The 12,003-nt window shown below is 35.1% G+C and overlaps 1 long non-coding RNA gene across 1 annotated transcript; it reads left to right on the forward strand.

Annotated features, from left to right (window-relative positions):
• Positions 1 to 4,561: 4,561 nt before the first annotated feature.
• Positions 4,562 to 7,039, forward strand: LOC127148255 (uncharacterized). The gene is made up of 2 exons (XR_007819128.1): positions 4,562 to 4,929; positions 6,561 to 7,039. It is a non-coding gene; the product is annotated as an uncharacterized LOC127148255 (long non-coding RNA).
• The last annotated feature ends 4,964 nt before the right edge of the window (positions 7,040 to 12,003 follow it).

Here is a 12,003-nt window from a genome sequence, read left to right on the forward strand (position 1 = left end):
ATATTTTTGTTCTATATTGAAAGTGATGAACCAACAAAAACACCAAGTTATGTGAAGACTTGAGTATTGGAAGAGAAATCACAATTTTATTTTTCTTATTATTTCAGATAATTATAAGAGGTACAAGAGAAGGTAATAAATAGAATAATATAATGTGATGAAAAAAAAAGAAACTTAGGATAAATTTTCCTATGGACCAAGCCCATTAATCCTAACACTCCCTTTCGACTTGGGACAAGTATTAATGAGGCCCCAACTTGTTTACACAAAAGTCGAAGTTTGGTTTAAGAAGCTCATCGTTAAGAACATCAGCAATCTGTTGGCTCGAAGTAATGTACGGAATGCATATGTTCTTATTGTCAAGTCTTTCTTTGATGAAGTGTCAATCATTCTCAGTATGGCGATGCTAATGGTTGCTTTGTTTTCATAAAATAGCTTCATTGGTGCCACTTCTGATGAAGATTAGACAAGACTTTATGGAGCTAAATTTTCTCACATATCCCAAAACTTATATCCATGTATTCGGTTTCAGCACTGGTCCTGGCCACGACACTTTGCTTCTTACTTCTCCAGGTTAATAAATTGCCCTATACAAAGGTACAGTAACTGGAGGTAGATTTTCAGTCAACAACAGATCTTGCTCAGTCTAAATCAGTATAGACCTCAATCGTTCTTCAGTCTGTCTTTCTGAACATCAATCCTTTACCAGGTGTCATTTTCAAGTATCTCAGGATTCTGTTGACAACCTCCATGTGTCCTTCACAGCAAAGGAAACATCTAGATGAGTATGAGACAAGTAAATCAATTTACCCACAAGGCATTGATATTGTTCTTCATCAACTAGAACTTGAACACCTAAATTTCCTAGTTTATAGTTGAATTTAATAGGGGTGTCAACAGAATGACATCTCGACATACTTGTCTCAGTTAGCAAATCAATGGCGTATTTTCTCTGAGATACGAAGATGCCTTCTTTAGATTTGGCCACCTCAATTTCAAGGAATTATTTTAGATTTTTTAAATTCTTGATTTCAAATTCATCACCCTTTCTCTATTTCGATTGATTAATTTATGCTTGATCATCTCTAGATAAAACGATGTCATCAACATACACAATCAGAACTGCAATCTTTTCAATCTTTGAAAATCTTTGTAAATAAAGTATTATTGAATGCTCTTAACTGTACCCTTGAGACTTGAAAAAAGTAGTGAACCTGTCAAATCATGCTCTGGGTGACTATTTCAGACCATATAAGAATTTGTAAAGTTTACAATATCTGATGACCAAACTGGGCTTCAAATTCAGGTGGGGGGTTTCATGTAGACTTCCTCTACCAGGTCTCAATTCAGAAAATCATTCTTAACATCTAGCTGGTATAAGGGTAAATCTTTGTTTACAACAACAAATAGCAGTGTAGAATTTATACCGACTAGTTAAGAAGTAAGTGTTATAGCTAAGATTTTATAGAAATTCTCTGTGTTCGACCTGGCTTATCCAAGAAAACTCTCGATTTGCTTACACTTGGGCAAGCATAAGGAAAACTTTTACTAAACGTTAATCATTATGCATTGAGCAACGTATAGGTAGGACATACACCTTATATCGCATAACCCTAGCCTAGATGTCGTTGTTAGTCGCATAATTAAAATCCAACATGATATATTTATGAATGATTTTTGTATAATATATAACAAAAAAACAAGTAATCAATAATCGAGGGGCATTCTGACTCTTCGAGTAAAGTTTCTAAGTTGTATCCCATAAAATTTTTGCATTGGTCGCATAGAGTAGATGCTTAACGATCTATGTTTCAATGCTATTAATCAACATAGACTGAATGAAGGAGTCCTTCCCTTTCCAGAATTGTTCCAAGGCATCACCTAGTGGAGGACGTACAATCTCCCATGTCAAAAAGCCAAATTAGTGACGGTCCTTGAGGAACATCTTGATCAATTGAGATCACGAAAAACAACATTTAATTTCTCCCATGAAAATTCCCTCTAGATGGTGCTAGAGCCAGTTATATAATTCGAGGAAAAATTAGGGAGAAAAGTTACCAGGTTCTTTGAATACATCTGTAGATCAATTGATTTATACTGTGCCAAGAATTAACCTACTTCAAAACCAGATTGAGTATACCCTCAATCAATCCGAAACCATGAATATGCGGCTGCTTTAAGGAATGAAAAGACAGCTATACGTGAGTAAATGACAGTTCGTAAACTGAGGGCAACAACATCGTGTGGAGCTTTGAATTGTCGGAAGGGTATAACAGCTGAACTTAGGATGATAGCGAGGAGAAGACAGGCTAGTTCGTCGAGGCATTCGACGGCGGCGCGTGTGCAGACACGCCTAGCAGAGGCGGCGTGTAGGCGATTGGTTGTGGTGCGTGAGGGCCATTCCCGGCGTTGGACTATGTGGACTGCTCTGAGGGTGGCCTCAAAGTAATCGCCAACATTCTCTAAGGGTGTTTAGGGTTTCGTTGTTACCTCACTTTGGTACCATAATGAAAGCGATAAACTAACGAGAACATCAAATTACGTGAAAACGTAAGTATCGAGAGAAAAATTACAAGTTTACTTTTCTTATTATTTTTTATAATTACAAAAGGTATAAGAGGGAGAATAAATAGAATAATACAGTGAGATAAAAAAGAAAAAAATTTAGAGTAAATCTCCCTATGGACTAAGTCCACTAACTCTAACATTTTCAAACTATTATAATCTACAATTAATGATGTTATTATTTCAAGTTATTATAATGTATATTATTTGTTACATGGTTTACTATATTGTATTTATGTTTTTTTCCTCGTTATCGTGTATACCATTTCTTATAGAGACAAATAGTCTCCATTCCAAGCATAGATTATTATAGTATAGACTTTAATAACTATAGACTATAATAATTAACTCGGCTCCCAAGATTCTTAAAATGATATTTGTGAACTTTTCAAGAATTTGATGCATATTTCTCCCAAAGATTTTATTTGACTCTATCACATGCCAATTTTTGTTCACATTTTCGTAAAAATCCTTGATACTATTAATAAATACTATTAATATATATAGATGCCCATTAGTGTGCTTAGTGGCCATAGTCACATGTCAACCCATTAATCATCTAACGCTCATGCCACGTGTCAAGTGAACATAGACTCTTAATGGCCAAGTAATGCCTACTTGCTAAATTACTTATAAATAGTGGCATTTGGTGGACTTGCAAGTGACTACATTATTGGAGAGAAATTCAAAGAAATTGGAGAAAGTGGAGAAATTAAAATTTTGAGATTTTCCTAATCTTCTTAATTTCCTAATTAATTTCTTGTTTATTTATTATATTAGATTATTTTAATATTATATTTTTTCGATTTTTGTATTCCGATTGTGCCTCATTTTTACAAAGCGTTATCATCATGAGCTCCAATTATCTCCTCTGGTCGTCCTAATAGTATGTCGATTTTTCCTTGTTATAATTACTAAAATAAATATTATTTTCCATGTTTGATATATATATATATATATATATATATATATATATTAAAATTTTACTATTTGATACTAATAGTAATAATTATTTATTATGAATTCTTGATACACTGAAATGTCATTAAGAATATGATCATAAAAAAAAAAAATTATTCTATATTTTGGATATCCTCCTATGCTCCTGCAATTGCAATATTGAGAGAAATATTTTTACGAATACTATTGCCTTATCTTAATTTCTTCTTGTGGTTGAATGTGATGACGAGTTTTTGATTGAAAAATCATAAAGATCAGACGAGTAAAGAACCAACATTTCCCTGAAGTGGATGTTGTAAATTTTAATAGTGGTGGATGAAAATTAATCAATCTTGACCAATTGGAACAACCTCATTCCTTGAAGTGAATATTGTGAAGTCGATGATTGTAGTCAAGTTATAACCACAGTAAAATAAAAAGTAATTATTTTTTTTGGTTGGTCCTTATATAATCATCCATATCTAAAAAAACTACATGAAATGATGATCATAAAATGAAAGCTCTACAAGAAAAAGAGAAAAATGTGGAAGCAGATTTTGCATATTAAATTGAATAATATATTTGGGCATCTAGTACGACAAATTTGGATGTGGTAAAGTTTTGAATCTCCTGAAGAGATTAACATATTTTATTAAATAGCAAGTACTGCTTTATTTATGAATTAATTTAATAATTGATGTTTTTTTTATCTCTCATTTTTATACATAGTATAATTTTTTTTATTGTAATTATTTTGTTTAGTGAAGAAGCATGGATAATTTTCTTATGCCTTAAAAATGAACAATGAAGTTATATGTCTGGCAGACAGTGCAATTACGTACACAATATTGACAAGTAAAAAATACTTGAGAAATTGCAAAAAATAGGCCATTTTTAGAGAAATAAATGATTTTTAGGATTAAATTTGAAAAGATTGAGTTTTAGGACACAAAATGAGAGTAAAATGTCAATTTTACCCTTAATAAATGTTCCCTTCCCTTCCCTTCTATTTTAACCTAAAACAAAACAAAACTAAAAAGAAAAAAAAACCATTCGTTCTTCTCCTCGCGCAAATTGAAAAAAAATTGAACTTTCGCGCTTTGATTTCTTCTCCTCTACTCCAGTGCCGTATTCATCCTCTCCTTCAGTGAATGTCGGTGAGGCCATAGTGAACATCGCCTCACCAATTCCATTGCTTTTCTTCAATTTTTATTAGGATGTCGGAGCATGCTTTCTTGTGATAGTTGAACTGTGTAAGCCTCTCCTCCTGGTTTTTTCTTTGAAAATCAGTGTAAACCTCTCTTTTGGTGAACGTAGGTGAAGCAACGATAAACATTGGAGCACGCATGTTCATTTCCTTTCTTCAGTTTGCTTTTCTTTGCAACTCCATTGTCATTGTTCAATTTCTTCGCCAAATCTCGATAGGTGATCACTCTCAATTTCCTCTTGTATGTACTTTTATTTTTACCATTGTAAATATAAATTTATATAAATTTGTGATAGTTGTTGGGCGTTTCTTAGCCTGTTTGAAAACTCTCTACTGTTGGGTTAGAGCGACCTTTTGTAAATTGAAACTAGGTGGCATTAAGTAGGATCAATTTTTTTAGCAAAGGTGGAAGATGTGAAGTTATAGCTTGGACTATATGTGATTCAACATTTGCCTCATCACGTGTCAGTAATTTTGTACTGCTTAGAAATTTCAATACCAGTTTATCATATAAGCTTTTGCATCGTTTTAGAGCTTTTCAAGGAGATGTTAGGCAACCCTGTTAGTAGAGAAAATTTGTTACAAGTTCTTACTATTTGCTTGAGTGAGAAAAATTCTTTTTGGTTCCCTATTATTACTAGGTTTGAAGAGGATATATGATCATTCATATAGATTTCCAAAAGAAAATAGCTTTAAAATCAGCACTTTCTGACATGGTTTATAAAGGCAACCTCAAAGCATCTATTTCCTTCAAAGTATTACATACATTAAAGAAAAATGCAACGTTTATATATGCCTGAGAATCGTTCAAGGCGTTATAATATATGTTTAGGAGTGCAAGCAATTTATTTTAGCTTAGTTATTGTGAAATTTTTTATCCTTGTTGACAAGTTTAAGAAAGATAACAGAAAACATAAAAGTTAGTTTTCTTTGTTTGTTGAAATCAATTATATACCTTGTTTACTGATTTGGATTGGGTGTAGATTATTTTTGTTGTTGTCTACTTATTCTTATCTTAGAATATGGATAGTTTAGTTGTTTTGGTTTTGGTTAACGTGGAATTGTTGTAGACTAATGTGGAATAGTTGAGGTGTTTTAGGAGGCTTTACACATGTTTTATGCATGTTTAGTATGTCTCTTAGGCCCTTATGTTTTATCTCGCACACCTCTCGCACATTCAAAACTTTCACTATGTATTTTGAAATCAAATTGCTACCTCTCCTAGGTCATTTGGAGTGTTCTTATGCATGTTTAGTAAGTCTCTTATGCACTTATAATTTATCTTGCACACATCTCGCACATTCCAAAATTTCACTATGCATTTTGAAAATCAAATTATTTTCCCTCTTAAGTCCTTTGGAGTGCTTTTATGCATGTTTAGTAAGTCTATTTGGCAGTTACATTTTATCTCACACACCTCTCGTACATTCCAAAATTTCACTATGCGTTTCGAAATCAAATTTCTATCCCTCTTAAGACCTTTGGAGTGTTTTTATGAATGTACAATAAGGCTCTTATGCACTTATGTTTTATCTCGCACACATCTCGCACATTCTAAACTTTCACTATGCATTTGAAATCAAATTGCTACCCCTCCTAAGTCATTTGGAGTGTTTTTATGCATGTTTAGTAAGTCTCTTTGACCCTTATGTTTTATCTCGCATACATCTCGTTGATAACTTGTAGAAATACAAGTTATTATAGCCTTTTAGATAGAATAATGAGACCAAAACACATAAGAAATGTGTCAAAACGCGTAAGTGATGTTGTAAATTCATAAATATTTGGAAATACATTTTACATAAGCATTTATGTCTGTTTCACCATGTTTTTTGTGTCTTAATGCTAGAGTATGAATAATATAAGAAGCTAGGGAATTGCAGAGGAACTTGTGCAAACACTAGGCGAGAGAGTTTCGCTAGAAGACCGAAGTGGTAGTTGGAGTTGATGAGATTTGAAACAGAGGCAACTTTCGGTGCTGACATGTTCAAAATATTAGATTTTTTGTTAAATTTGCCTATATAAAGGACTCCATCAGCATAAAAGATGAGGTATGAATGGACCATTAATGGGGCTCGAATAGGTAAAAAACTAGAGGGTGGTGGAAAGGACTATCCTTTCCATCATTTGTAAAGCATTTCTTCATTTTCTCTGGTCAGTCAAAGAGTGAAAACTTGAGGTTTGAGTGAAGCAGATCCCGTCCTCATTTCCTCTAACTTGTAATGTCATTTCTATTCTTTCCATTCTTTGTATTTCTTTGTAATGTATTTGTTCATATTGTACAGTGTCTAAGGTCTATATTCTTTAATACATTGCATATTTATACTAGTTTCAATCCTCTATCTATTTACTGTTCATTTGTGCTTGTGTGATTGTAGTTTAAGATTTATGATAAGTTTTTAATAAGAAGGTTAGCTTATATTTCTTATCGCGTTAGCTGAGCTATTTTCATCACCTGACTAGTGTATATTGCCAACTATCCGAGAGGGCAAGTAGTAAGGATATGACTAACGTGTGCAAGGAGTAGTTTGGAGATAAACTTCACCTTGGCGAGATGACTTTCAGTATATGTATATTGAAAGGAGAACAAGTGTGGGTATATGATGCCGAGAGATTGTAAGTCATTCTTAAATGTGAAGCTTTATAAGTCTTGTAAGTGAAGTGTTCTAGATATAACTTGCTTAATGCAGCTTGGTCATTTGGATTTCGAGAGGTGAGCAAGTGAGGAGTTTAAAAACATTGAGAGGTGCTCGCCTTAATCATAAGATAGTTAACTAAGCTATATCGCATTAAGGTTCTTTGATTGCTTAATCGCTTGGTAATGCATAGACTTTCCTTCACCCCTTCTTTTATGCAAGTTAGTTGACAATTACATCGTAATTGTCCTTTACGGATTCTCTAGTGTAGATAAGTAGATATAGTCTAAACTTACATTCTTTTACACTGTATAGTTTATTGTTTTATATTGCCTAAACGACTAGTGAACCTTAGAACTAAGCTTTGATATCAATTCCCTGTGTTCGACTCTGGATCACATAGATAAACCTATTGTTTCACTTACACTTGGACAAACAATGAGAAAACTTGTACTCAACAAGGTTTTAGGAGTTACGTGATGAAGATATGCATAGAGAGTATCTAGTATGCAATGACCATGATCAATGACTCTTCATGTAGATTTAAATACCAGTATGTAAGCAACAATATTATTCCCCTAAGCTCCAAAGCTAACTCCACCAGCCACAAGTACTACACATTCCAAACTTTCACTATGCGTTTCAAAATCAAATTGCTTCCTCTCTTTAGTCCTTTGGAGTGTTTTTATGCATGTTTAGTAAGCCTCTTATGCACTTATATTTTATCTCGCACACATCTCACACGCATCTCGCACATTTCAAACTTTTACTATGGGTTTCAAAATCAAAATTTTACCCCTCTTAAGTCCTTTAGAGTTTTTTATGCATGTTTAGTAAGCCTCATTCTTATGCACTTATGTTTTATATCGCACACATCTCGTACGCATCTCGCACATTTCAAACTTTTACTATGTGTTTCAAAATCAAATTGGTACCCCTCCTAAGTCATTTGGAGTGTTTTTATGCTTGTTTAGTAAGTTTTTTAGGTCGTTATGTTTCATATCGTACATTCCAAACTTTCACTATGCAATTTGAAATCAAATTGCTACCCCTCCTAAGCCATTTGGAGTGTTTTTATGCATTTTTAGCAAGTCTCTTAGGTAGTTATGTTTTATCTTGTACATATTTCACACATTCTAAACTTTCACTATGCAATTCGAAATCAAAGTGCTACCCCTCCTCGGTCATTTAAAGTTTTTTTATGCATGTTTAGTAAGTCTTTTTGGCGCTTATGTTTTATCTCGCACACATCTCGCATGTATCTCGCACATTCCAAACTTTCACTATGCGTTTCAAAATCAAATACCCTTGGAGAAGCATGTTTTTGATCTATCAAGAAGCCTAGATTAGGCCCTCCCCTATCTTTCAATTTTTCTAAAAACCACTGTACTGAGGCATCTGTTTCTCTATTATCTACTCCAGAGGCAAGAGGATAAATTTTATTGTTACCATCTAAGCAAAGGCAACTAACAATTGACTCCAATATTTGTTCTTAAGAAATGTTCCATCCATGACTATGATCGATCTAATGCAATTTAAGGATCCTCAAACACATAGGCCAACAACCATAAAAAGATATGTGAAATATTGTATTTGGATTTGTAAGCTTGAGTGCTTCACCATATCTAAGCAATAGATTATATGACTCTTCAGGAGACCCTCACATTCGTTAATATGCATTTTCTCTGACATGCCATGCTTTTTCATAACTCATACTTATGCCATAATTTTTTTTCATGTCTTCTATGATACCACGTGGTTTGTATAGGAGACCAATTTCCTTGAATTTGGACTTTATTAATTATCCAACAACCCAAGATTTTGCTTGCCTATGGTCACAATTCAAAAACTCAAGAGAACATGGTTGAACTTTGACATACATTTTTAATCTTATAAATATTTAAATCCTTCAATCTCACTGCTCGCAATCTTCAACCGCAGTTGTTAATGTATCTAACAAAAAGAACCTCTTTTATAGATTTTTTTACTACAACTGATTTTTTTCAGTGCCAAGACACTTAATATCATTGAAAAATCTCCCTTACAAAGAAAAAAAATTATCCTACATCCAACTTCTCACTTGTAGAGCTTTCTTCGGACCAATCACTTCTTTTTGCCTTCTACTTTTGGCTAAAGGAGCTATAGTGAAGTTTAGCTTTTCCTTTGCAATCTTTTGTAGGAGCATTTCTTTGTTGTGGGATGTCAAACGATTCATTGTTCATTTCAAATGGTTCCCATGAATAAGTATCATCTTTTGAATCATATGACTCATATGATTCCCATATAGTCGATGTGGTCTCCATCATGTTATCTCACAAGCCAACCTCAACTTCACCAATATGAACTTCATTCTCATCTAATGTATCCATTGCAATTGAAGGATGATGATTTAAGTTATGAACTTGGTTGCTCTCAGATACTAAAGTGTAACACATGTTTAACACTTTCTTGCTTTGATTGTGATGTAATTCAAAGTTGAAGCCAATTTCTATATGAATTCTCTGCAAAAAAAGAAAAATGGCTAAGAGATGGGGTATTTATTGAGAGGTTTGAAAGTTTGTTACAAGGTAGTTATAAGGGAGTTGCTAAAACAGTTAGGATGGTTAGGGAGTTAACTAATCAGAATAGCTGATTAATTTTTACTATTTTAACTATCTTTATTCTACTTATTACATCATTCCACCCCTTAACAATGGACTCGTGCTTGAGTGCATTAGCTGGCTAGTGTGGAGCCGTCTGGTGTGTGGTATGGTTTTAGGTCAGCAACGTTGAATATTGGGTGTATGCATAAGTCCGACAGTAGTTCTACTTTGAAAGCATTATCTCCATACTTCTCTAAGATGTGAAATGAGCCAAGTTGTTTGTCTTTTAGCTTGCTGTAGATGTCGGTTGAAAATCTATTTTTTTGAAGATGAATCATCACTAAGTCGCCTTCAGAAAAGTTGGCTTGTCTTCTTTTCTTGTCTGCTGTTCTTTTATAGGAATCTGTAATTTGTACAAGGTGGTCGTGAACTTCTTTATGGAGTTTTTTATTGAGGTCCATGGTTGTGGGAAGTGAGGCAAGGTCAAAAGTTAATCGTGGTTGTTTGGTGTATACAATTTCAAACGGGCATTTACCAGTTGAGTAGTTCTTTATATTATTGAAGGCAAACTCGACTTATGTAAGAGTTAGATCCCACTGCTTAGATTTTGTTCCACTTCAATTTGTCCATCTCTTTGTGGGCGGGTCGTAGTACTGTATTTTAGAGTTCTGTCAAATTTCTTCCATATAGTTCTCTAAAAGTGGCATAGGAATTTGACATCATTATCAGAAACAATTGTTTTAGGTACTCCATGTAGACCGACAATCTCTCTAAAAAAGAGGTTGGCTATGTAGATTGCATTATTTGTCTTCTTGCAAGCTATGAAGTGAGCCACTGGCTGAATTTGTCTATTACCACCATTACTGAATCATAGTGCCTTTAAGTCTTAGGTAGCTCGATCACAAAGTCAACTGATAGATCCTTCCAAATAGAGGTTGGAATAGGTAGTGGTAAATATCAGCATTGGTGCTTGAGCCTTTAGGTCTTTGCCAAACAGGGCATCTCTTTACGAAGTTATTTGAATTTCTCCTTAGTTGAGGTCAATAGTATCTTTTGGAGATTATTCCAAATGTTTTAACTCGCCCAAAATGTCCAACTAATCCATTGGAGTGAGCTTATTTTAATAGGACTTCTCGTAGAGAAGTGTGAGGGATGCACAATTGTTCTCCTTTGAATAGGAAGCTGTTAACAACATGGTAGTCATCGGTCTTCAAGTAGTTAGCTCATTTGTACCAAATGTCTCCAAAGTCAGTGTCTTCTTCATATAGACCAGGAAGGTGTTTAGATGCCATAATTTCTGAAGAGAGGAGTGTAAGCAACGAGCTTTTTCTTCTCAGGGCATCAGTGTAACGCCCGACAATTTCGGTTTCTTTTTTTGTTTTGACCATTAATATTAATACTAAGTGTGTTTATTATTAGTATTAAACTAAAGTTTTTATGGATTAATTTTGAAGTTAGGGGGTGAAATAAATTAATGGCTTAGCAAATAAATGGCCTTGGAAAGGGTCAAAGGTGGTTAATGGAGGAGAGAGGAAAGAGGGTTTTAGGGTTTTCTTTTAATTATTTTTTTTATTTCTTTTAAAAAGAGGCATGGGGAAGTGTGAGACTCTTCACCTTCCCAAAGAAAAGAAAGAAAAAAAAAAATAGAAGAGGAAACCCTAGCCGCCGCCGCACGCCGCCGCACGCCGCCGCACGCCGCCGCACGCCGCCGCACGCCGCCGCCGCCAGCTGAAAGAATAACCCTCGGAGCCGGCCGTAGTAGAGCCGACCCACCGCGCGTCTGCAAGCCGAGTGGAAGCCGAGCCATCCTCCGCGCGTCTGCAGCCGAATCCGCAGCCGCCAGCCGAGCCGGAACCCGCCGCGCCGTTTCGACCTAAGGAAGACCGCCGACGCCGCGCCGCTCCGATCAGGAGGATAGCCGAGCCGCGTCGCGTCGCTTCGATCGAGCCGATCTGTGTAGCCGAGAAGCTCCGTCAGCCGCGTCGATCCGAGAAGCTCCGTCAGCCGCGTCGATCCGAGAAGCTCCGTCAGCCGCGTCGATCCGAGAAGCTCCGTCAGCCGCGTCGCTCCGATC

This window comes from Cucumis melo, chromosome 2, assembly GCF_025177605.1.
Source record: "Cucumis melo cultivar AY chromosome 2, USDA_Cmelo_AY_1.0, whole genome shotgun sequence".
Taxonomy (NCBI): domain Eukaryota; kingdom Viridiplantae; phylum Streptophyta; class Magnoliopsida; order Cucurbitales; family Cucurbitaceae; genus Cucumis; species Cucumis melo.